The sequence below is a fragment of the Tenrec ecaudatus genome, chromosome 5 (genome assembly GCF_050624435.1).
Source record: "Tenrec ecaudatus isolate mTenEca1 chromosome 5, mTenEca1.hap1, whole genome shotgun sequence".
NCBI classification, from domain to species: Eukaryota; Metazoa; Chordata; class Mammalia; order Afrosoricida; family Tenrecidae; genus Tenrec; species Tenrec ecaudatus.
The window spans coordinates 117929702-117951166 of NC_134534.1; the positions used below are offsets into that span (position 1 = coordinate 117929702).

The 21465-nt window shown below is 37.9% G+C and overlaps 1 protein-coding gene and 1 pseudogene across 1 annotated transcript in view; one reads left to right on the top strand and one right to left on the bottom strand.

Annotated features, from left to right (window-relative positions):
• CENPP (centromere protein P) overlaps positions 1-21465 on the top strand; it is a 338488-nt gene that overhangs the window by 146618 nt on the left and 170405 nt on the right. The gene's annotated exons all lie outside the window — the stretch shown is intronic.
• Positions 12634-13156, bottom strand: LOC142448918 (large ribosomal subunit protein eL21 pseudogene; annotated as a pseudogene).

Below are 21465 nucleotides of genomic sequence, written 5' to 3' on the forward strand. Positions count from 1 at the left end.
TGTCTCGGAGTCAATCGTTTAAATTAGTGCTGTCTATCCCAATTTATGCAGATAATCTTCCAAGAGAAGCTGAGAACCCCTGGCAGCAACCTCTGCTGCAGTAATAAGATACTCTAGGTTCCAGTAGATTAGGCTTCATTTTTCAGTATCACTTTGGTCTCTGGAACATTATTTCTGTTTCCTGGCTGTCTGCCTAACTTTGATCCATTGTGTCTGGACTTTTGGCTTCTGTATAGTTCTTGTTTAGTACCTGTCCTTTGTTCCTAGTTTTGCCTTGACCATTGTTGGCCACAAAAACACTCATTTTGAGGCAAATGACTCTTTACCTAAATCAAAGCTTGACCCTGATACCAATTTACTCTTGAATTCCTCCCCCTACTCCCCACCCCTCACATTTTAGCTTTTTACCTTCTAAGTCCACAGCTGCTTGACTGGTTGTGCCTTCTCTCACTTGTTCAAGGAGAATTTATTGAATTAGAAATGTTCTTTGGGACTCTTGTCTCTGGCTTTGTTTGATTTGCTGGAGTTAATCAGTGGACATTTTTCAAGTACCTACTGTGTGCCAAGCTGTGTCAGGGTGCTGAATTAGTGAGATAGGCACTGTTAGACACAAATGTGACTCCCTTGCTTATCTACTTCTCTTCTACACTTCTCCATTTTTTTTTTTGCGTGGGGGAGGGATCTAAGCATCTACTCCCAAATATGTATAAAGTTAGATTTGTTAGTTAAAAAAAAATAAACAGATTATAAGGATCTACATATAACTTCCTCCGTGGGGGATGGACAACAGAAAAGAGGATGAAGGGAGACATCGGACAGTGTTAGATATGACAAAATAATAATGATTTATAAATCATCAAAAAATAATAATTTCTAATTCATGAGGGAGGGGTAATGGGGAAGGAAGGGAAAAAATGAGGAGCTGATACCTGGGCTCAAGTAGAAAGCCAATGTTTTGGGAATGATGAGGGCAACAAGTGTACAAATGTGCTTGACATATAATGTATGCATGTTTTGATTGTGATAAGAGTTGTACGATATATGATTAAATAAAATGATTAAAAAAGTAAATGTCACCCATTGAAGGTGTTCAATCTGTTTACTAGGAGACATGGTTAATTCTGTCAATAATAACCTTCCAAAAGTTAACATTAAGCCAGCTTAAGTTTCAAGATAAAGACATTCCTTACAGACAAAAATGACATTTGTATATGATTTTCCAATAATCAATCCTGCTAAATTAACATAAATTCACTGCCACAATTCAAACCTATGTTTTCACATAACAAAATTAAATTTTGGTAATCAAATCAAAAAAAATAAATGTCTATATTAATAAATGAAGTGCAAATAGATAGGGTATATTCTTGAGTATGCTACCCTGGACCTCAAATAGTTTAAAATAATTTCTACATATATGATTCTCAGATATTTTTAGGTAAAAATTATTCTCCATATGTCTATCAGTTCCTCATTACACTCAATTTACTATTTAAAATCAATAATCATAAAGACATCTATAACATATTTGTACATAGAAAGATGGAAAGAATATATAAATATATACTATATTATGTCATATAACCAAAACCAATTCTACTGCTGCAAGTTGACTTTGATGCTTATTGACAGAGTAGAATTGCTCCTTAGAATTTCCAAAACTATACATCTTTCCCCCCCCTCTTGGAAACATTTTAATATCTTTTAATTCTGTTTTTCCACAGACTTTATTTTTCAGTTTTATTGGCACATAATCCATATCTTACAGTTCAATCATTCAGTCATGTCAAGAAGAATTGTACAATTATAGCCACAATCAAATTCAGAACATTTTCTACCCACCTACCCCCCATGACTAAATCACCTTCAAAATGAGCTGTGTATTCACATTCAGTTCTAGTGCTCCTTCCCCTCCCACTTCCCTGTTTAATCCCAAGCTCCCCTCCCGCTCCCCATCTTCCCCCTTCTCACCCAAACCCCCTCTAAATCCTTACATCAGTTATTATCTCTATGTATCCACTTCTTCTGTGCTTCATAAACTGTTAAACTCAACACAAACAAAACAAACTGTTAAACAACATGAACAAAAGAACAAACATGAAATGCAGTGGTAAGGAAAACACAATGACAATGTAATCATAAAACTACCACAGTGAGCAAGAGCAAAAAGACCTCCATCAATATCCAAGAAGGCAGATCAAGCAAAAGATCCTTGTCCGTAGCACAAACTGAGGGTGGGTCTGCAGGGAGGTCAACTGGCCAAGCTTTTCGAGTTTCATCCAGCCTAATCAGGACTACAGAGATCTGTTTGATAGTAAAGCTGTTCTAGACCTTTGCTGTGGCTAGAGGGATGTGCTAGTAGCTTAATGTAAATCTTTTTAAGAGCAGATAACCTCATCTTTCAACCATCGAGCATCTAGTGCAGTGGTTCTCAATCTTCCTAATGCCGTGACCCTTTAATAAAGTTCCTTATGTTGTGGTGACCCCCTAACCATAAAATTATCTTGATTGCTACTTCATAACTGTAACTTTACTACTGTTATGAATTGGGCAGCCCCTGTGAAAAGGATCATTCGATTCCCAAAGGGGTCACGACCCACAGATTGAGAACCTCTGATAGGGTGTTTGAACCACTCACATTGCAGTTAGCAGCTCAATTTTCAGTTCAATATACTAGGGCTCCTCATATACTTATTTATTTGTATTTATAAATTATCTATTAGGTAATTCAAGGCAATTCTGACTCAGAGCAACCCTGTGTACAACAGAACAAAGCACTGCCTGGTCCTGTGCCATCCATACAATTTGAGCCCATTGTTATAGCTACTCTGTCAGTTGATCTCTTTGAGGGTCTTTTGGTAACCCTCTTTAACCCCAAATCACTGTCATCAAGTCAATTCTGACTCATAGTGACCTTAATAGGACTCCACAAGGTTGCAGGGGCTGTCCTCTTTAAGCGCATATAGAAAGGTTCATCTTTCTCTCCTAGGAAAGCTGGTGGTTTTTAGCACTTAACTTTGTGGTTAGCAGCCCATTGTGTAACCAAGGGCCCATTGTGTAACCACTGTGCCGCAAGGGCTGCTGATATGAGGGGATAGTGGGATCATTAATGGGGGCATTTTTCCTTTATGATACAGAATTTTTTCATTACCGTGTTGCTTTGCAAATATTTTAAATATCAACTTGCCATTAGTTTCTTTTACTTAGTTCCTAATTATATTTTTATCCTTTTATACCACTTCTGTATATAGACTGATATTCAAACTCACTGCTATCAAGTCAGTTCTGACACAGAGAGACTCTATGGACAGAGCAGAACTGTCCCTGTAGCTTTCTGAGGATGTTGTTCTTTGTGGGAGCGAAAAGTCTTATCTTTTCTCTACAGAGCGGCTGGTAGGTTAGAACTGCTGATCTACGGGTTAGCAGTGAAACGTGTAGCCTATTAACCCCGCATCCCAGGGTTCCTTAGACTGATATTACTACAATTAAAATTATCTTATCATGCTATGCTGATCCACCAAGTGAACTTAAAATTCCTGTATGTGAAATTGACTTTATTCGACAGCTTATTTTCTGAACCCATTTACTTTGGTTCATGGAATGTGAAAGTTTTAATGAAGAGGTTTTAGTACTTTGGTTTTATTTAACTTAAGTGGTTTCTCAAAGAAATTTTGAGATATATAGGCTTTTCTTTCTTAGCCTAAACTTTAACATATGTCTGAAACATAGAAATCATAAAGCCATGGAACTTAAAAAGTAAGTGCAACAAAAGGAATAGTGAGATAAGGAACAGCAAAAGCAACATGTTGGCAGGACCTGTTTGTCTTCTACATTCCCTCCTTCAGTGCTGCCTACTATCGGGTGAGAAGAGGCACCAGCCAGGTTCCTTCTCTTTATTGGACTGATCAGTTACAAGAGATCCTTCCTGACTTTAGTCAAAACTAGAGGAAAATGTACATGTGAAATTGACTTTCCACTGCTGGCTATGGTAGTTAGAGTTGTCTATAGTAGTTAGAGTTGCAAAACACTCCAATTGCTGATTGCTAAAGGAAGCCATGCACTAACATAATAGTTGACCTCTTATTAGTGAGAAATGGAGGCCAGATAGTTTATTCAACCTCTATTGTAATAATTCCCTTGAAAGGAGCTGTAGGAAGTACACTCTCTCAAGAAGCATCTTGCTCCACTGTTGTTTGTCTTTTGCTGAGAAAATTATTTATATAAAGACCAAAAATGCCTCAGGGGCATTCTTCTCTCGGTGGTTTTTAATAATTAATTGAATTATTTTTTGCATCCTCTTATTGAGGTTACTTGAGAGGGAAAAAATGTCAAATCAACCTGATTCCCTGAGGAATCCACTGCTTTTACTTTCACCTATCAATATGCTTAGATTCCAAAGACCAGGTCATTACAAGAAAAATTGATATTATGTGGAAATAGATGAAGACAACATCAGATCACAGCATGGAAGGTAATTTTGCAGTTACGTTACCACCAATGTACTTCATTGCGTAGCTGCCAAATTGTATTATAATATAACTACCAAACCAATCCTGGCCTTGTCAAGTTGATACATAGCTGGACCATCACAGCCAGCGTTGCTCCCACCTCATATATTAGCATTGGTTACAACCAGACAGATCTTGCTCATGCATGAAATAGTTGGATAGCAGATTTTCTGCTATTGTCTTAAGTGATTGTAAGTTCCAAATAATTCCCCTATTTTAAAAATTAATATGAATGTATTGGAATATCCATCTAGAAAGGCACACTGCATGCATAACAGTGTTTTTCTACTATTCAAGAGGAATCTTTCTACAGCAGAGCAGCTGATGTGTTTGAAACACTGACATTGTGCTTAGCAGCCCAGAACTTTTTTTTTAATCACAGTGGCATCGGGCAGCATTTCAATGCTGCTGCATTGTTTTTGCACTTTAAGAGAAACCTTCTAGTCTTTCCTGACTTCTAGTCTCTCCTTTGACAGAGGAAGAAATGCAGGCACAGAGCTTCCCACAGCTCTTTGATTAAAATTTCAATTGTATTTCACAGCATCATCTGAAACTAAATTTCAACCTTGAAATTATTTCCAGACACTAAGCTGACCTGTACTCTGAAAATGCCTAGGGTCAAAATTGGCAAGTCTCAGCAAGGGGTTAAGCACAGAATTGGAAATACAGCAAATAGTCTTTCACAGTTTGCTTAAGCATCCTATTTTCTACTTAACTGATCTGCAGACTTTAGAATAGAAACTTTATCTAAGTGAAATTGTTATTCTCATACTACTTTTGGTTAATAAACTTAAAGATCCACTTGGCAGCTTTTCTACTTGGTTTAAATTCAAGAATAATCAATTCAGAGTAAATAAGCTAACAAGTAAAAGCTCAAACACACACGTTACAATTTATTCACAGTGTTACTTGTTCATTGATGAAATTAATGAGATAATTATTTTAGAAGCCTAAGTATTATGCTCATTAAAGATCTTACTGTTTACTTTTCCTTTTTATAAATCTGCCCTTCATCAAGTTTTTGATCTATCTAATTGATGTATTTAAAAAAATCCCACCTCTTCATTTTCCTGTTAGTATAGTCTTAAGACTATAAAGTTCATCTGTCATGTTCCAAACCTCAGATTAGGTGTATGAAGTCATCATTTTTGTCACAGCATTTAGTTGCTAACAGACAACTGTGTATCTTTGGTTCTTTCCACTACTGCACCATATTATTCACTGCTAAAGGCAAACTTAAAATATCAAAATGTTTTTATAGTATGTGTTGTCTTGTGATTTTCTTAATTGATTTTTCTTTTTACTTGGAGAGATCCAGAACTCTCAGATTTCTTTATGATTTAATACTTGCTTACTTTATTTGGCCACTATCTCATGGCTGCCATATCTCTACACGGATTAGCAAGAAAGAATGCTATGGAGACGGACAACAGAAAAGTGGGTGAAGGGAGGGAGACATCAGGCAGTGTAAGGCATGACAAAATAATAATAATTTATAAATTATCAAGGGTACATGAATGAGGGAGGAGCGAGAAGGGAGGGGAAAAAATGAGGAGTTGATACCAAGGGCTAAGTGGAGAGCAAATGTTTTGAGAATGATGAGGGCAACGAATGTACAAATGTACTTGACACAATGGATGTATGGATTGTGATAAGACTTGTTTGAACCCCCAATAAAATTATATTAAAAAAATAGCCATACACCTAAAAGTAAGACCAACTAATAGACTATTATTCAGATTTGCACACCAATTACTATTGGCAAGAATGAACAAATGGAACATTTTAACTCGAGTCTGAAATTGATTAAATGTGAAATCAATATTTTGAAAAGCTATGCTTTTTATATCTTATTAAGGAATTATTTTATATACTTTATTTTTTAATCTGAGAATTAAAGAAATATTTGCTCTGAGAAATGATAAAAAGAAATCTGTTAAATTCTGACTACAGACTTTGTGAAGAGAGGTATCTAATATCTACTAATAATTCAATATAGTTTTATATTGAATATAAAGCTAGTTGAATTGTGATAAATATTTTTCTTAGAAATAAGCAGATTTTCATTTTAATTATGCTATTTTATTTAATAAGAATCAGGAATATTATCAAGGAAAACTATTAATACTCAATTGTGTAAATAAAAATGGCATTTAAACAATTCTCATTTAAAAAAATTATAAAGTAGCATAGTTTCATAGTTTGAAAGAAATAATTACTGCTTTGTTTAATATATTTGTGATTTCCCAATACTTTATTATCATTAATTATTAGGTAATTTTATTTCCTAAAATAACTTCTTTTCCAGATGTTTGCTTATATGACTTTAAAAATCAACACTGGTGACATTTAGTAGTGAAAAAAGTCACATCATTATATTGAAAATAAATTCATATATAAAACAGAAGGATACTCTCAGGGTGGTAGGTATTTAAATGCTTACTTTAAAGGAGTTGTCATTATATAAATAAACTTAAACCTTATTGTATTACTTAGAAGTATTGATGTTAGTAACATGAACATTCCTTTAGTATTGACTAAAACAATTAGCCATGGGAACATGTAAAACACCACAACATACCTTAGAAGAAGAAAGTAGTCTTCTTGAAAATAGAACTAATCCACCGTGTGTTTGTCTACAAAAGTAAATATAATGTAAATGTTGAAATACTGTCAGTACTATTTAAGAAGAAAAGATTAGAAGGTATTATATTTATTAAGATAAACAAGCAAACAGCAACCAAAAAAAACCAACCTTCACAATAGTCTCCTTATGTGATTTGGCACTCTGGGTGATCTTGAATAAACTACTTCAACAGATTAGTCCATTTTTGTACTGAGGAGCAAGATGAAAACTTGTTCCTGCTCATATGTTTTCCATCACGGTTTGTATCATAGCCAGGACTGCTAACTAAACACTAGACGTCTACTGCAAGTTTCTGGAGAGAAGGAGAATGTTAATGATACCTGGCAGTAGACCACTGAGAGTGCATCAGATCATTAAAGAAATACTTGATTTGAAAAATAACAGCAAATTCTTTTCTTTTTTTACTTAGAAAATTCTGAAGTGAATTAATGCATACAAATTCTAATTTAAAAATTACTTATAGACTATTAAAATACTTCTCAATCTTCATAAATAATACTAACATTGTAGAACTATAAGCCAAAATTCCAATTGTACCTAAAAAAGGAGCTAACCTTTTATATTCTACTGACTAAAGTATATTTTTCAAGATATACTTTACAATAAAGTATATCTTCGCTTCCTTATAAAATTTTTAACTGTTTGGTAGTCGTGTCAGGAGAATTTCAGGCCAGGTTCTAAGAAATATCCCTCACTTTAATATTTAAAGAGTCTTTTTTTTTTTAAGAAATTGAAGATTTTTTACCAACTTCTGCAATCTGAAATTCATCAAACATTCGATCAAGATGTACTGTTAAGTACTGGTGATAGAAATGGAAACATTGGAAACAGAGATGAAAGCTTATCACCAGAAGAGCTAAACAAAGTAAAGCTAATTGCCACTGAGTCAATTCTGACTCATAGTGACGCTAGGACCTGGTAGAACTTCCCATGTGGATTTAGGAGACTAATTTTTAAAAATCATTTTATTGGGGACCCGTACAACTCTTATCACAATCCATCCATCCACCCACTGTGTCAAGCACATTTGTACATTTGTTACCATCCTCATTTTCAAGACATTTTCTTTCTACTTGAGCCCTTGGTGTGAGCTCCTCATTTCCACCCCTCTCCCCTACCCTTGCTCCCTCCTTCACGAACCTTTGATAATTTATAAATTATTATTTTTTCATGTCTTACACTGTCCAATGTCTCCCTTCACCCACTTTTCTGTTGTCTGTCACCCAGGGAGTGGGTTATAGGTAGATCATTGTGATCAGTTTCCCCTTTCTCACCCCACCTCCCCCTTCCCATCCTCTTGTCGCTCCTCTCTGAGGGGTTTGTCTGTCCTGGATTCCTTGTGTGTACATCCTCTGGTCTTACTGGATTTGTAAGGTTGAATTGGGACCATGATAGTGGCCGGGAGGAAGCATTAAAGACCCACAGGAAAGTGGTATGTTTCTTCGGTGCTATGCTGCACCCTGACTGACTCATCTCTTACTGTGTCATGTTGCCTACAGATGAGCTTTGGGTCTCTACTTCACACTCCCCCTCATTCACAATAAGATTTTTTTTGTTCTTTGATGCCTGATACCTGATCCTATTGACACCTCGTGATCCACAGGCTGGCTTGCTTCTTCTATGTGGTCTTTGTTGCTTCTGAGTTAGATGGCCACTTGTTTATCTCAAGCCTTTAAGACCCCAGATGCTATATCTTTTGGTAGCCGGCCACCATCAGCTTTTTTTGTCACATTAGCTTATGCCCATTTTGTCTTCGCCACATTTGCTTATGCCCAATTTGTTTAAAGCAATCATGTCGGGAAGGTGAGCATCATGGTTTTTTAACTGTTATATTAGCACATAATCCACATATCATATAATTAAATTGTTCAATCATATCAAGAATTGTACAGCCATTACTACAATCAATTTTAGAACATTTTCTCCCCCCTCCCCCTCCCCGATTAAATTGTCTTTAAAATGAGTTGTGGTGGGGGAGAGAGGAAACAAGGGAGGGGTTGGCCAGGGGCTCAAGCAGAGGGAAAATGTTTGGAAGGTGATGGGGGCAACATGTACAGATGTGCTTGATACAGTTGATGTGTGGATTGTTGTAGGAGCTATGAGAAACTCCAGTAAAATTATTTATTTATACTATTTTTAAAATGAGGTGTGTAATCACATTCAGTTTTAGTGCTCCCTCTCCTTCAACCTGCATTGTTTACTCCCCAAATCTCCTCACTCTCCCCTTCTCTTTCCATCTTCCCCACCCCATCCCCTACAACCCCCTGCATCAGTTCTTATCTTTGTGTATCCCTTCCTTCTGTGCTTCACAAACTGGTAAACCTAACAGAATCGTAAACAACAAAACTGAACTAACATGGTAATGATAAAACAGTGGTAATATAAAGATTAAAATATACACAATGAGTAAAAACACCATCAGTAATTTAAGTGCCTGGGAAGAAATTTTTGTCAGGGAACAGGCCAGAGATACTGGCACTTAGAACAAATTCAACCAGGTCTACACCAACTCAGTTTTGACGCACAGCAGCCCTGTGGGACAGAATAGAGCTGCTGACTTCGTTTCTGAGGCTTTGGATCTTTATGAGAGCAGAAAGCCTCATCTTTCTCCTACAGAATGGCTGATGGATTTTAACTGCTGACCTTGTGGTTAGCAGCCCAATGTGTAGCCCACTATGCCACCAATGCTTCTACCTTAACCTATGCTAAGTGACAGTCTTTGGGGGATACTATGATTTTCCCTTTTCAAGAGAAAATCAGCTTTCTCCACATTTGATTTTAGAGAAGACTTAAGGCAGTGGTTCTGAACATTCCTAATGCCATGCCCCTTTAATACAGTTCCTCATGTTGTAGTGACCATAAATTATTTTCATTGCGCCTTCCTAACTGTAATTTTGCTACTGTTATGAATCAGGACCACTGTGAAAGGGCCATTTGATCCCCCAAGGGGGTCGCGACCCACAGGTTGAGAACCACGGACTTAAGGGAAGTTGGCGCTCAGTTGTCTAAAAAGAAAATCTCTGAGTATCCCCTTTCCCACTTTACCTCTAATAGAATGCCAATGTGCACATCAACTAAAATACAGTCCTTCGAGAGAGGCTCTTCTAACTCCAGTGAAAAAGCTTATCCAGGACTGTGTAACCCCCAACAGAACGTGATGGTTCAATAGATTTGGGGGCAGGCTATTTGCAAACAGCTCTAGGAGTTAGAATCCTTTCTTCCTAAAGAATCTGGCTTACCTTTGTTCTCATGTTCCAGGGATTGACAAGCAAGGCAATCATAAGCATAGTGTCAACTAACGGCTTGTGCCGAAAATACGAGAAACCTGATCATTCTCTACTCCCTTAAGCAAAATCGTCTTCGTTGGATAGTCACTGAATTCAGTAACATGTAATTATCAAACACAGTACCGAAAGGGAATAACAGTCTTCCTGTTTTAGTTAAAATGCTTTTATTCACATGTATTCAATTGTGTTTTAGTTGTAAGTGAATCTATGGAACATAATGAATGTATGCACTGGGCTTGATAACATTTTAGTGAAATTTTTTTAACTAAAAAATAAGGAAATCATGTTAGTACATAACAGCTCAATAAATGTTTACAAGCTGAATTCCAGTCAAGAAATTACCAATACTCTAAAAGCCTCGTTCATGCCCCTTATCATCAGTCACTCTCTCATCTGAAAAAAGAACTGCTATCGATACTTTTAATGACGTGGGTTGTTTTCTGAGTTCATGCAATGTAGACTCATATAGCATTCCCTCTTTCACCTGGGTTTTAAAAATTTTGATATTTTATTTGTGAGATCCACTTATGTAATTGTTTTTGGCAATAGTTTGTTCATCCACATTGCTGCATATTATTTTAGTGTATGAATATGCTACATTATTTATATATTCTGCTGGGTTTATTCCTATTTAGAGCTCTGCGCTGAACATATATGAATCTATCTTGAGATTCCTATATATGCTTTTTTACTTTATACTTAGAACTGGGAATGCTTTATGGAAAAATCACAAGATCTCTACTTCTAAAATTTCAAATAAAGTACATTATAGTTACTCTCTTTTCTCTTCAATGGTGAGTGATGAACTGCTCTTCTTTCAGCATCTTGATTTGATCTTTGGTTAAAGGGTTTGAAGAAAGAATTAGGCCTTGCAGTTGAATGGTATAGTCAGTTACCCAATCTGCAGGTGACATGACTAAATACATAGTCCAGTGCTCAGATCTTCCATAATCTTGGGGCTGCCTGGATGAATTCCTTAACCTCACAACCCCAGAGACTGGATCACAGAAAGAAATGTGGTCAGATACATCATTTGGAAAGTAGTTTTTTTCTCCACACTTTTTCCAGATTGTTTTCTAAACAGAAAAGCATACCTCCTTTTTCCTAAATCATAAAAGGAAAATCTTCCATTTTGAGTGGAGTATACATTAGCCTCGACTACAAGGTCAGCAGTTTGAAACCCCCAAGTCCTCCGAAAGAGAAAGGTGAGACTCTTTACTCCTGTAAAGAGGTAGTCTCAGAAACCTGCAAGTAGTGCAGTTCTGTTCAGTTCTTTTTTTTTCGAGTTCTGTAGGCTCTTCATGAGTCTACACTGACCCAGTGGCAGTGAGAGATGGGAAGAATGGTAATTTGAGGAACGTAATTCTCTTCTACGTGTTTTTTGTTGTTGTTGTTTGGGTTTTGCTACCTCATTCTTTAGTTTAACTCTTAAAAAACTAGATTAACTACCTTGCAGGGCTGGATAGGGCAGAGGAAAAAAATAAGAAAACTAGATTAACTATGTCATATAGTATCTTCAGGAATCATGAGTAATCTATATATTATTATTTTGCAAATAAGCTAAATTATAAAACTGGAAAAGTAGTATTATCTGTACTGACATTTTATGAATAAAGGCATTCATGCTATAAAAGAAACAATGTATATTCTTGCATTGCTAGATATACTCTGATCCTTGTGAAAAAAAAATTTTTTAAACCAAGCTGAGATATTTTCAGTTCTTCTCTTAGACTATAAATGGGAAGTAGTAAATTAAAATGTAGCCAGAGATAACAACAAATGACATTTTAAATCAGAAAGGACCTTAGAAGGGTGGGTTGGAAAGGGGGAACCAATCACAAGTCTACCAATCCTCTTCCCTGGGGGATGGAAAACAGAAAAACGGGTGAAGGGAGATGTCAGACAGTGTAAGATATGACAAAATAATAATAATTTGTAAATTATCAAGGGTTCATGAGGGAGGCAGGGAGAGAGGGAGAAAAATGAGAAACTGATACCAAGGGCTCAAGTAGAAAGAAAATGTTTTGAGAATGATGATGGCAACAAATGTATAAATGTGCTTGACACAATGGATGTATTATGGATTGGGATGAGTTGTACGAGTCCCCAATAAAATGTTTTTTTTTAAAGTAACTACAGCATGAAAGAAAAGGACCTTTTTTTTTTTTTTCCTGGACAGCTTTATCTCAGACTAGGCCATGAACTCATAGGGATGGGCTCCAGCAGCTCGGGCTCCTTCCCATTGGTCCGCACAAAGTGGGCCTCTCGTGGAGGGGCAGGCTGGCGCTTCAGCTGCACCCAGGTGCCCTTCTCCTTGGCCTCCTTCTTCTTCTGGTCGTTCTCCTTCACGCGCTTCAGGAAGCTGTCCCGGCTCTTCGAGTGCTTAATGTGCTCAATGCGCACGTTGATTCTCTTGGCGAGGATCTTGCCCTTGACTTGCTTGTTCACAATAATGCCGACAGCGTGCTGGGTCACGTTGTAGACGCGTCTGGTTTTGCCGTGGTAGCATTTGTGTGGCATCCCCTTCTGAACAGTGCCCATGCCCTTGATGTCCACAATGTCACCTTTCTTGTAGATTCGCATGTACATGGCCAGGGGAACGACACCATGCTTCCTGAAGGGCCTGGAGAACATGTAGCGGGTGCCCCTCCTCTTTCCCTTGGTGTTCGTCATTTTGGCAGGTCACTGCAAGATGGCGGTTCCGGCCGAAAAGCGAAAAGGACCTTGTATATAATTTGATGCAAATTAGTAATTCGATCAGTGAAGTGAAATAATAAAGAATTTGCAATGGCAGGGAGGATGGCGAATTGAGAATGGACTGTGAGGGCCAGAAGTAATGCATTTTCTAACTTCTGATAATCCCTAAGATGATTTGAATTTTTATTCTTGTGTTTGCTTCCCTTTCACCTCTCACCTAAGTCCATAATAGCATATGCAACCTTCTCTTGGAGTAGTAGCTGCAGGAAAGACCTTTCACCCATCCTAGTATTCCATAATCTGTGACACTGCTGTGGAGCAAAACACCCCAAAGCAGCTGAGCTTGTCATTTTTGTGTGTGGGGGTGTGGTGGGGTTGTCAGAAAAGTCTGAGGTGACCTTCACTACTGAAGTGACATTCACAAATGTGATGTGAGGAAGAACACAAATGTCTAATTGAAGACTGTTCTAGGTCACTGAATCCTAGGATGTGGATAATGTATACTCATGATATGTAGCATACAGCTTTGTATATAGAAGGCACTCAAAAGAAATTATGTTAATGAATGAGCGATTAAGATATCAGGGGTTGTTTTGAATATTCTAGCTTCCTTCATAGTGGACTAGGTTCTATGGGTATAATGAATTTACCTTACACTATAGTTCATAAGGGAGCCCTGGTGGTGTAGCAGTTGTTTGAACTGCCAACTGCAAGGCCAGTAGTTTGAAACCACCAGCTGCTCTTCCGTAAAGCGTTACAGTCTCAGAAACCCACAGGGACAGTTTTACTATGAGTTGCTATGAATTGACATCAACTCTATGGCAGTGAGTTTGAGAGTTGGTATAGCTCATAATTATGGGTCGTGGGCAGTGTTCAGCTTATGGATATACTTTGGGAATATTCATTTCAAAGTTCAAGTTTACAGCATATCCAAGGTTACCAGGCTCTTTATTGTCCCAATATTTGAAGATTCTAAATCTAAAATTTTTTATTATTGTCTTTTCATTTAAATTCAGTGGAATTTGTGAAAAATCTTTCTTAATTATGTTGGGAGTTAAGCATTTTTATGGGGTGTCTCAAAAGTTAACGTGCTTTGTGGAATGGGTACAAAGTAAACATTTTGTTTTAAATAAATTTCCTAGTTATTTATACTGAAAGGACCTGAAACCTCAGTGATAATGAATATATCTAGCATCCAGATCTATGTTTCTAAATATCATTTTCTACTAGCTGGAACTAGGACTTCTTTGAGAACTAGCCGATTGCATGTCTGTGCCAAGGAAAACATAAAGCACTTCCCTAATCATTGTGCCAAAACATGAGTGTCTCAGAGATTACTGACGACATGGAAAAAATCCCGCCTCTAAGGATAATTTGAACACCTCAAAAAAACGGATTATAACGTGTTCAATAAAAAATACCTATAATAACAAGACATGATTAAAATATGAAAGGTTTTGCTTTTAGAAGAATGGCAATTGATGAATACCAAAGGAATAATAGAATTAGCTACCCTCTTCTCCCTAGTGGATGGTTGATTCAGCCGGCCTCCTAAGGGATTTATAGCCTCAGTGACCCTATGGAGTGGTTCTCTGCCCTGTAGGGTCACTGAAGTGTAAACAACTAAATAGTAGTGGGTCTGATACAAAATAAAATAGAAGGCATTGCATGTGTAGAATTCGTGCCCCAAATAATTTAAATCTAATTGTGAAGAAAATATCAGATAAGTCCAGTTTGTAGCACATTCATCAAGATACATTTCTCCTAACAAGTGTCAGTTATAAAAGACACAAAAGGCAAAGAACTTCTCATGTAAATTACAGAGGTTCTTAACCTGTAGGTCACCCTTTGGGAGTTGAACGACCCTTTCTTAGGGGTCACATGATTCATAACAGTAGCAAAATTACAATTCTGAAGTAGCAACGAAAATGATTTTATGGTTGGGGGTTCACTACAACATGGTTGGGGGTTGCGTCATTAGGAAGATTGAGAACCACTGAACAAAAACATTCTAAAGAGACCGTCTGTCAAAAATGAATTTTATATCTGTGTTTCCTCCACATTCTTTCCCCCGAAACAGTGTCACACACACAAGTCACACACAGAGCATTGAAAAAAACTGTTCTGACATCTAAAGTGATCTGAATATGTACTGTAAATTAGATAATTGTGCTCAATTTTGAATTTCTAGGATTTGATAATGTGAAATAACTCGATAATTGGCTCTTCGTTAATAAAAAGGCTTAGGAGATTGTTAATGAAGTTTTGTAATGATGTGCTGAGAGTGCTGTAACTTATGTTCAATGGCCCAGATAGATAGATAGGTAGGTAGGTAGATAGATATGATGGATGAAGATATGAAATGGAAAGAGAAAAATCATATGCTAAAAGATTATAATATTAAAATATTATAATTGAAACTGTAAATAAAAGGTATATGGATGTTCATTGTATTATACTTTTACCTGTTTAATGGCCTTGAAAGTACAACCCAACACATCACCAGAGGTCCTTCTAAATAAATATGAGAAATAAAGCAATTTATCTTAATTTTAACCCTTTTCGTAGTTTATCCTTCACTCTATTGAAATATTTACAGATAAAATTTGCTTTAACTATGGAGTTATGTTAAACATACATTCTTCCCTTGGATGCACAAATCTCTTGAGGATTTGTGGAGTGCTTTTATGAATCTTTGAGCATTATCTACAATTTTTTTCCTGTGAATATTATATAGTGACCCTAGAGGACAGAGTAGACCTGACCCAAAGGGCTTCCAAGGCTGTCATCTTTTTTTTTTTTACATTTTATTAGGGGCTCATACAACTCTTAACACAATCCATACATATACATACATCAATTGTATAAAGCACATCCGTACATTCTTTGCCCTAATCATTTTCAAAGCATTTGCTCTCCACTTAAGCCCTTTGCATCAGGTTCTCTTTTTTTTTCCCCTCCCTCCCCGATCCCCTCTCCCTCATGAGCCCTTGATAATTTATAGATTGTGATTTTGTCATATCTTGCCCTATCCGGAGTCTCCCTTCCCCCCTTCTCTGCCGTCCATCTCCCAGGGAGGAGGTTACATGTGGATCCTTGTAATCGGTTCCCCCTTTCCAACCCACTCACCCTCTACTCTCCCAGTATCGCCCCTCACACCCCTGATACTGAAGGTATCATCCACCCTGGATTCCCTGTGCCTCCAGCTCCCATATGCACCAGTGTACAACCTCTGCTCTATCCAGTCCTGCAAGGTAGAATTCAGATCATGGTAGTTGGGTGGCGGAAGCATCCAGGATCTGGGGGAAAGCTGTGTTCTTCATCGGTACTACATCGTACCCTGACTGACCCATCTCCTCTCCTAAACCCCTCTATGAGGCCGAACTCCAGTGGCCAACAAATGGGCTTTGGGTCTCCACTCTGCACTTCCCCCTTCATTCACTATGGTATATATATATATAGGCTGGTGTGCTTCTTCCATGTGGACTTTGTTGCTTCTGAGCTAGGTGGTCGCTTGTTCACCTTCAAGCCTTTAATACCCCAGACACTATCTCTTTTGATAGCCGGGCACCATCAGCTTTCTTCACCACATTTACTTGTTCACCCGCTTTGGCTTCAGCAGTTGTGTCGGGAGGGTGAGCATCGTAGAGTGCCAATTTAATAAAAGAAAGTATTCATACATTGAGGGAGTACTTGATTAGAGGCCCAAGGTCCTTCCGCCACCTTAATACTAAACCTATAAATATAGTCACATAGATCTATTTCCCCATCTTCATATATGTATTTGCGTGTACATGTCTTTGTCTAGACCTCTATAAATGCCCTTTGACACCTAGTTCTTTCCTCCATCTCCCTTGACTTTCTTCCTGCCCCACTACCATGCTCCGTTCTCACCTGGGTTACAGCTATACCTCTTCTTTACGTAACCTTACCCTTGATCATTCCCTACCAGGCCTGCCACTCCCCCCTCACCACCAATTTGGGTCCCATTGTTGTTCCCTTGTCCCTGTGTTTGTTAACACCACTTCCTTACACCCCCCACATCCCCCTATCCCAAGTCCCCCCAGAACTGTCGTTCCCGTTGTTTTTCCTCCAGATAGTTCATCCAGCCTGTCTTATTTAGACAGACCTGTGGAGGCAATAACATGCACAAAAACAAGACAGAGGAAAACAAAGCAACAGTATACAACCAGACAACAAAACAACAACAACAAACCACTGACAAAGAACAAAACAAAACACATCAAGAAAGAAGAGCTTATAGTTATTTCAAGGATCGTTTGTTGGCCCTTAGGAGTGTTTTCCAGTCCAGTCTGTTGGGGCACCACGCCCTGACCCCAAAGTCCACTTTCAGCATTCCCTGGGAACCTTGCCACTCCATTCCCTTGCTGTTCCGCTGCTCTCTCCCAGTGCTTTGCCTCGGTGTGGTGGGATGAGGTCAGGTGCAATTCGTAGACTGTGTCTCCGGTGCTGTCCCCTGTATCACCCTCGGTCACTGGGGGGCATCATGTCTTATAGTGGGGCCAGCCATGTTGTTCTCTCTGTGGACTGGTTGCTCTAGTCAGGAACATCATCCTCATGGCCTGGTGGGCCAGGCTGTGCTCCACTCTCTCCTCCTGCCCCTTCATCTGCTCCCGTGTGCTCTGATCAGATATGTCCCTCTCCCGGAGCTGCAGAATCAATGTTGTCCTTTGCAACAAATTCTTCTCGGGGCCAAGGCTGTCATCTTTTCAGAAGCAGACAGTTGCGTCTTTCTTCTGCACAACGTCAGGTGGCTTGGAACACCAACCTTTCCGTTAGCAGCCTGGCTCTTACCCACTGTACCACCAGGTTCCATCCTTTTTTTAAATCATATTCCCATAGGGTTCCGTTGTTCAAATAAATAATGCATATATAATTTACAGTATATTCTTTCTTTTGAGTGTCTTAAATTCTAGTTAAATTACTTTTCAGAAGATATGCATGTCAATTTGATCATTTTAATATAATTTCCAATTTATGCAAAACAAACCTTCAACAGATTCTAGTCTATAAAAAGATTTGCATGTTTATAAAAAGATTGTTGATAGTTCAATGTATGTTTATTTGATCACAGGGATTCTGTTACTTAGAAACACACCAGAACATTTTAATACCATGATGTATTCCTTTTCTTTTCCAACGAGTATGTGTTTAGTATAATCAGATGTTATTTTTAATAAAATCCTGCTTTTTCATGTCTCAGTTCACATTCTTCACGTTTTATGCAAAGGGAAAAATAATCTGGACTGTATGTTTTTATTTTATCCATTTTCATGTAGAAAAGGAAGCATAATCTCACACGTAGTCAATCTTCTATGTTTTAATTATATTTTTGCTGAACTCTTTATTCTTAGAAGCATTTATCCCCTTTGAAATACAATTCTGTGGCAAGCTAAATTCCATCCAAGGCTCACACTCTCTTTTATTGTTGTTCAGCAAGTTGCAGCAAATAGCAGATAATATGTTTAAAAATGTGTAAGTATTGTTTAAGATGTATAAAATCAAACATGTGCCAACCTGTGTAGATTTGAATTTCTATACAACTTTTACAATTGCTTCTTGTTCCAGTGGATTAGGTTCAACTGAAGCTGAATTTCTTTTTTTTAAATCATTTTATTGGGCGCTCATACCACTCTTATCACAATCCATGCATACATCCATTGTGTCAAGCACATTTGTTCATTTGTTGCCATCATCGTTTAAAATTTTTTTAATTTTAAATCATTTGATTAGGGGCTCATACAACTCTTATCACAATCCATACATACACACTGTGTCGAACACATTTGTACATTTGTTGCCATCATCATTTTCAAAACATTTTCTTTCTACTTGAGCCTTTGGTATCAGCTCCTCACTTTCCCCCTCCCTCATGAACCCTTGATAATTTATAAATTATCATTTTTTCATGTCTTAAATTGACTGATGTCTCCCTTCACCCACTTTTCTATTGTCTGTCGCCCAGCGAGGGGGTTATATGTAGACCATTGTGATCAATTTCTCCTTTCTCCTTCTACCTTCCCCTTCCCCTTCTGGTATCGCTACTCTCATTATTGGTTCTGAGGGGTTTATCTGTCCTGGATCGCTATGTTTCTAGCTCTTATGTGTACCCATGTACATGATCTGGTCTAGCTGGATTTGTAAGGTAGAATTGGGATCATGATAGTGGGGGGTAAGAAGCACTAAAGAACTAGAGGAAAGTAGTATGAAGCTGAATTTCTTATGGGCAATAATGAAATACTTAAACTTTCCCAGAATCATGTATCCAAAGTGTACTATATAAGGTTACTCATAGGTTACTTCTGAAATAAGAATTTAGCAGAATGATAGATTCCCTCACTCAGTCCCTTTTAACAAATGTTTTAAATAATCACAGTGAATCATATATGCTGGTCACGTCTACTTTTGTATCCTGTGGTCATGATTTGCGTTTTTCAGATCAACTTTCAAGCTACTCTCATGTCCATGATAAAAGTCTTTTTAATGCGGGTCTTCTTCCACCCGACACCTTGAAGTTTGGGAAGTTAATGCTTAAATGCAATGAACAAGGACAACATCTTCGACAGCCACAGCCTTGGCCAATGAAAACACTCATCCTTGTGTGCTATCTGCAGTTACAGCAGCAGAGTTGCAAAATCCTACTATGAAGTCCAAAATCCTACTATTTAGTTGTTTACAGAAAGAGCTTTTCTATCCCTGATCTAGTGTTAATAGTCCCACTTTGTTTTTCTCATTATATTTCACAACAATCTAAGGAATTAATCACTTCAAATAATTAACTATCTAATATTAGATAATCTGACAGCCTTGAGCAAGTCACTTAACAGTCCTCTGTACCAACTCACTTAACAGTCCTGATGGCTCTAAATGAAGCTATTGGAAATCACCTTTTAACATGTCTGCCTTGAGTACTTGTAAGACCACGGCCTCATTTAATCTTCATACCGATCTTGTGAAGTTGTTTTTCCTAGTTTTATGGATGAGAAATATTGTACTAGGACTATATTGTATTAGAACTCAGTCTAAACAGCTTGGCTTAGGCAACATCTTGTAGGCATTCAACTTCAGAGCCATGCTGCTCCATCACAATCCATTCATCCATCCATTATCATCATTTTCCATTCTATTTGTTAACTACAAGAGAAGGGTCTCTGTTTCATAAACTTCAGGATTTACGAGTGTGAGTGACCCAACAGTAAATCTGGTTCACTAAAAGGTTGGTAGCTTGAACTCACTTAGTCATCCCTGGCAGACAGACTTGGAGACCTGCTTTTGTGGATATTATAGCCAAGCAAAGCCTGCAGGTCCATTCCACTCTGTCATTTTGGTTGGAAATGGATTCAAGAGAAACACTCATGTTGTTTAAGAAAGAACTTTCTATCAAATAAGAATGTTAGATCCAGAAAGTGGCCCAACCTCGTCAAACTTAAGTCCGAGGGTCAGATCTTAGCTGGAGGGCCTCTTGAAGCAGGAAGGCAAAGTGGGAAGCTGGATGATCGCAGGCCTGTTCGTGTAGAGTCGCATGCATCCATGGTCTGCAGAAACATGTCATGGTACTGGCATATCTCAGGGCTATTAGCCCTAGATTTGAGACATAGGATTTAGTCAAGTATCAAGGAGAGGGCCAAGAGAGAAAAGTTCTTCACAGAATCTAATTAAAAAAACCACCCCTCTAAGGAAATTTAATTAGGCTGGGTCCTAATATAGAGGTCGGGTTCTACCCATATCTTCACATAGGTGAATCATAGGCCATCATAGGCACCTAACAACAGCAACAATGGTCATGCAGGTCCATTGGTGGAACAGGCAGGTTGCACTCCCCTGGTAATCAAAAGATCGACAATTTGAGCCCGTGCTGCAGAAGAGAGGCCTGACAGCCTGCTTCCATTCAGGTGACAGCCAAGAAAACTCTATAGAGCAGTTGTACTGCTCTGTTCAAATGGGCAGCAATGAAGAAAAATGACAAAAGTAATCTCAGATTAAGTTAGAACTGGCCCGATACTTCTCGCTATTTTCATGCATTCTTTTAAAGCTTTTAAAATTGATCAGGAATCTGAATTCAGTTTTGAACAGATACATAGTTTAGTCATCTGTCACTCTGTAAATACTTCTCCTAAATAGGAAAAAAATATGGACTAGATGTCATTGAGGCTTCTGGTGTGAGGTTTCTCTTAAGGAGTAGAATTTTAGTATTTTCTTCCTCTAGGTTACCATCTTATGAATATAGTAATTCACAATATGTTTAAACAGTGGCCTTGAAAAACATAGTCAGTGTGTCTTGTGCACAAAAATCAGATTACTAGGT